Raw genomic sequence first — 6221 nt, 5'->3', positions numbered from 1 at the left:
CTCAAACAACTTACTGTGTAAATAATCACCTATATCTGGGCCTATGCACAAACCATGTATAATGTAACCTAACTTAACCTCACCTAAAATATGATCAAACGTGATGTATACATAACGAAAAGAGGCACCATTCTCGCCATAGTGTGCCCCCATTTCCGCCCCACAGACGAATAAAATCGTCTCCTATTGGCCAGAATATAGTCTAAATTGTGTCACCGTTTCCAAGATGTTAGTTCTCAAGAAAGCCCTTTACCTCAGATGAATCAAACTGTCGTAGGACGTTATTGCACTTTCACTACGGTGAAGACCCCTTTCCTCTCAGCCTAATAGAATTGTCAGGCATTGGACAGAATGAAATCTATAAATTGCATCATTGTTTGAAGAGGAACAATATAGTCACGAATCTGTTGTAGTAACGTCCCTTGGGTGAATGAAATGGCCTAGTGTTGGTCAGAATAGAATCAGTTCCGAGTTCCATACTGGCTTTGAAGGGTCTGGTGTACTCGTATGTTATGCCAATTAGTACAAGTGAATAACAAACTAATTATGGGTACTCCATGAATACGACCACGTCAGTGGGATCGGACGGACGACAGTATGTATAGCAAATTGTTGTTATGGTAGATATTATTATGTATTGTTTATAGATAAAATTATTTTATAAATCCTCAAACTTGGTGTTTATTTAAGCCACTCTTACCAGGATCTATCTCTTTCATACGATGACGCCAACGGTGTGAGCGTCTTCATTATATTTATGTTGTAGTTGTAGCTGAAAAACCCCCGTTTTCTGTGAACTCGCTTGTGATCACGTTTTCTGTATATTCAGAGTGAAAGAGAACGAATAATAAAGCTCCGACTTTATATTTTATAACGCGAGTATTGTGATGCATCACCGAATCATCGTACATCAGGCATCTAATGCTGCGCGCGAGAATTTGACCCGTATTGAAGAGGTTAACTTTTTGATGACGATGGTGCAGGAATTTGAATCAGCTTAGTATCTTGAATCCTATATGTCAGTTTTCATGGAGATCCCTTAAACCATTTTTGTATACATATATATTTTTTCAACATGTTTGGTTGGGTATTGACATATAAATCTAACCTCTGCATTATAATGACGTATTAAACAAATATTACTCTGTTCTAACCTACGACAGACGATTCAACTCATTTTAGAGAAGAGTACCGTATCGACTTGGTGGGAATGTTAAATACAGTGTGTATGTATATATATATATATATATATATATATATATATATATATATATATATATATATACATGTATGTATGTATATAAATCCCTTCAACCCAGTGACAGATTACCAGGAGTACCTGGGTTTTATTAATAAATTTGTGGTGCATGTGGACCTCCGTGCCAATTTCGGAAAATGGATCATTCATTTAGAATAACTTGGTTTTACATCAGCAAGATCCAAAGTGTTGCAGCTGTTAAAAGTACTAGTCAGCAGGATTGAGGCAATGGGCGAAGATTATGGCGCAGATATGGCTTACCACGATCTCATGAAAGCTTTTGATAAGGTCCAACTCAACAGATATTTAATACAATTAAGGTGCTATGGGATCGGAGAAAGATCTGCACCTTGGTTTGAGACGTTTCTGAAACGTAGAAAATAAGGAGCATGGTGATGTAATGGGATCAGTATTGTTTCTAATATACACTTACCGGATGTGATTACTAATGAAAGCGACATTTATGTGTATGCAGATGACACCAAGGTGTTAAGAAGTATTGTAAATATGGAAGGTGCAAGAAAACTACTGTAAGATACGTATCAAATGACAGACTAGTCTGAAAAAGGGATACCTGAGCTCCATTCAGATAAGTGTGCATATCTAAATATTGGTTATGACGGAGTAAGTTCAGAAGAAAGACAGTAAATCAGAAAGTGGTGTATTATGGACAAAACTGACAAAAATAGGGGAAATCAGTGCCAAGAGACCAAAGGTTTAGAATCATAAGGCTGAAGAAATTAGCAAAGCCAGTAATCTGATAGGTCTCATAAGATGAACATTTGAATATTTAGATGCGGATATGTTTCAAATACTTTTTTTTTCAATTGTAAGGCCATATTTTGGATTTTCTAATAGTGTCACTACCTGGTAAACCACACAAAATTCATTGAAAATGTTAAACGAATGGCCCCAAAAATTATTTCAGGTTTAAGCAATTCATCCTATCAAGTGATTTAAAAAAAATAAACCCACCAACATTAGTTTATCGAAGGATACGTGATGATACGTTTGAATGTTACAAGATACTAAGAGGAAAGCATGACAAGGCAGTAACAAACGATTTGCTTTCACTGAGAGAAGATACTGCAACCTGTGGACATCATTTAAATATCTATAAGTAAAGTACATCCCTAAATGTGAGAATATATTCCTTTACATTTAGTGGTTAACATTTGGAACAACCTCCCCACAGCACATTATAGAGACATCGGGCTTAACAGTATGCGAAAACTACAGAAAAAGCAAAATCTCTATAAACACAGCAAAAATTTAGAGTTTGATCAACAGGTTTACTTAGTTTCCTCTAGAACCATCTCTACAGTAATATCGTTGACAGCTTTTTTATATTTTTGTCCATTTCCAGCACTTTGAATGTTGACGTTAATTTTCCACACTTAGCTCCACCTCGTCTGTAAACATATCAGTGTGAATTGCCGTCTCCTCTATCATATCATTTACAGAAATTAAGAACATTACGGATGTCGGTATTGACTTGTGGGACTCAACTAGTCAATTTCCTCCATCCTGACATCTTATCCTTTTTTACTGCCCTCAAGTATCGGTCTTTCAGGTATTCCCTTGTCCTTTCTAAGAACGCTCAATCCACACAGCCTTCTCTCTTATAACTACCGAACAGAAAATTAACAGGTTCGATTTATTTTATCTATTTATAAATTCTGAAACAGAACTGTCAAAATGCCCATATTCTTTAAAGTAACAAAGTAACACACCCATTTTTCACAATCTTTACACAATTTAGCTGCCATGCTGGTCTGAGAAACTGGTTTATTGTTCAGTTGGTAAACTGGTACCACATTAACTTTCTTCCAATCCTGTGGCATTATTCCTTCGTCTAATAAAAAATTAATTAATTTATTAATTTTTTCCGACAGTTGTTCTCTATATTCCTCAAGTATCCAGTTTGAGATGCCGTCAGTCAGTGGAACTTTCCTCGCGTCCAAGTCTTTCATAGTTCATATATTTCCTTTACCTTCACGCTCACATCTTTTATCTTAACATTCCCATTCTCGACTTTCTCCTCTTCAAAGCCAGTTTCCGAAGAGAAAACGGACTGGAAACCTTCGTTCATTATTTCAGTTTGAGTTGATGTATTTTCATAGACTTCTCCTATACATAGCTTAGAGGTTCCTTCCCTGTAACTCAGTTTTTAGTTGGCAAATCTTCAGTATAGCTTGGGTTCAACTTTGGATTTATCGATTACACCCTTTTCAAGGCACCTTTCTTCCTCTCTTTCGATTCTCGTGTATTTATCTATATATTTTACAATATTATTTTTGTCCATTTTCTTTGAATCTCATCTCCGTTTTGTAGCTTCCTCACATTTTTTGTCAAGTCATTCCTTTATCTGATTCTCCTAATCCTTTTACTCATGGTACATATTCGTTCACACCCGAACTGTAAAGGTTTAGGAGTCCACGTTTCACCTATGTTTCTCTTGTAATCCTCAAATCTGCGTAATTAAAGGAATTGTGTTTGCATTTTCTATTTGATTCGTTTTTTGTTTTCAAATTTTAATGACTATAACTGAAACGTTACATGATCACTTTCTACCACGTCATATATACTGTATACCTGAAAGTCAATAATATCGGGTTCTTTGGGAAGAGCAAGTTCAAAACAGAATGTATTTTCCCAATTTTTGCAATTACCTTAGGGTTCCTAAAAGCGGGCTGATTAGTATAAGCGAATACTCCACAATGAATGTACTTCTTCGCGTTGTCGTCAACATAAAGTGTTTAACCTGTGTGAAAATTTCATGTCATCTATAAAGATTTAGTTAATTCCAAGTGATTTTGCTTGACCTACAAGGGACTTCAAGACGTTATACGGATATTTTATCGGTGGTAAGAGATAAGATTCGAGTAAGATCTGGCCTAATCGATAAGATACATCGTCACAGCTGCCTTATCAGCAATATTGTTCACTGTACAGCATTTACATTTCTGTAGAAATAAAATAATTCATGACGTCACAGTTCACGTGTTTGTGAGGTGAATCTTCATTTCTTTTCTAAGAAAATAAGAATACAATTGTGAATACCAGTTTTAATAATAACAACCTAATCCCTTATGAATATGGTTTATTGTACAAAATGCTATAATACTCCTATTTATACAAATAATTTCTATCAATATACGATGCTGCTGATCCGAGTGAAGTCAGGTAATATCTTCGTATATATAAATATAATCAATTTAGTGCTATTCTTGTAGTAATTGTGTGTGTACATTATTTGTTCATATGCATAAGAAGTACTGAATTTTCTATGTAAGGAAACTAACGAATGTGAAGATTCCTTGCATACGGAAGGTTAGTGACAACTGGCCACAAGAAGACATATAAGAACAGGTCACGACCCGTGAACGATGATCCTTTCGATTCGAACTGTGACCTATGTAAGGACCCAGTCACACCAAGCTTACGACCTGTTTCCGGCCACCGGCGACCAGGCTGATTTGTGCTGTTCCTCTGTTTATAAAAAGAATTCAAGACAATGCTGCAATTGGACTAAATCTCCCCCTCCTCCCCGTCATGAAGATGAATATGAAATAATCTGGCGCTAACCATGAGAGAAACAAAGTGCCACCGTCGAAGGTGGTGGTCGGAAACAGGTCGTAAGCTTGGTGTGACTTTTGGGGCTTAATACTGAATTCCACGCTAGTCTGAATTCGGTCAAACAGCTCAAGATTTCTCTATTCCATCTTGTGCAATGTCAACCAAAGACTGACGCTCAACCGTATAATCTCTACCGAGTGGCACGGGAGTAAAATATTTCTATCCTTTTATTTGTTTATTTTTAGAACATCTTTCAAACTCCTCACCGTACCACTGACTCATCAACGGATTTGTTTCCCAAATCTAACGTCCTCCCACTCAAATGTGGTCCGTATTCGCTGCACAGAACTTGTGGAATCAGGGTCCTTGATATCTTCATTTATGGGTCTAACGGATAATTTCCCAAAAAACATCAAGATTCTGACACGAACAGCAAATAGACAACAAATGGAGAGCTATTGAAAGTGGTGATATAGAAAATAGATTTATTCATCTATACTTCCAAGACCTTCTGACAGTTGTCTTTGTCTCCCTCAAATGTAGATGAGAAGAAAGTAATCTTCAAAATTAATTTGATTAAAACGAAGCAAATTTTCACCAGATATCTTCACTCAATATATTGTCTGAAATGTTGAGTAAAAGTGGAGGAAATTTTGAATTTGACCCACCTGATAAACTTGTTCAAAATATTTTTTCACCCTTACACGGGAGGAAGCCAAAAAGAAAAAGGCATAGAAACCACTCCCACCCATTCCATCCCCTACATATTCCACTCCCCTCCACCCTCTTCCCTCCCTCACATCTTGGCACCTCCTGGATGACGGGTCATTCCTGCATCCTGTCCACTGCTCTGGGTCAGAAGCAGTGTCGCAAGACACAGCACATCCACAGCAAGACCGCTTCATTAAATCGGCGACCCCCCCCCCTCTCCGTCCCCTCATGCAGAAAAGGAGAAGACGGGAAGAAATCGCTGCGGGCTGCGTCAATTTATTTCTCATACATACTCCCTCACCCCCATCTCCCACCCCTCTCATGCATCACAGCATCATCCATACACAACCCTTCTCCATTCACCCCTATACTCTGTTCTCTCCCGTTCTTCCTCAGCAGACATTCCTCTCTTTCGTAATGCCCCTTTTACTCCATCCACCCATCTCATCCTAAGACGCCCCCTCATATTCACTCCTTCCACCTCTGCCTTCTACACCTCTTTTGCTAATCTTTCTTCACTCATTCTTTCCATGTGTCCAAACCATCCTAATACTCTTTCATCAACCCTATCTCCCAGTTCCCTTTCCACCCCTGTTCTCCTCATCTCCTCATTTCTCACTCTATCTAGCCTAGTAGCCCCAATCGTACTTTTCAGACATTTCATCTCAAACAC

General features: G+C 37.7%; 2 protein-coding genes across 9 annotated transcripts in view; one reads left to right on the top strand and one right to left on the bottom strand.

Annotated features, from left to right (window-relative positions):
* Positions 1-673, top strand: part of LOC143021813 (ileal sodium/bile acid cotransporter-like) — a 95313-nt gene extending 94640 nt beyond the window's left edge. For all 8 annotated transcript variants that reach the window (XM_076179557.1, XM_076179561.1, XM_076179556.1 and 5 more), the window contains one exon: positions 1-673. This exon is cut by the window's left edge and continues 2202 nt beyond it. The gene's annotated coding sequence lies outside the window, so the exon portion shown is untranslated.
* The window catches only part of LOC143021811 (uncharacterized), a 217647-nt gene that overhangs the window by 112859 nt on the left and 98567 nt on the right, over positions 1-6221 (bottom strand). The window lies entirely within an intron of this gene.

Source organism: Oratosquilla oratoria, chromosome 43, assembly GCF_046742065.1.
Source record: "Oratosquilla oratoria isolate Oo_2021 chromosome 43, ASM4674206v1, whole genome shotgun sequence".
NCBI lineage: Eukaryota > Metazoa > Arthropoda > Malacostraca > Stomatopoda > Squillidae > Oratosquilla > Oratosquilla oratoria.
This window is presented reverse-complemented; position numbering and strand designations above follow the sequence as displayed.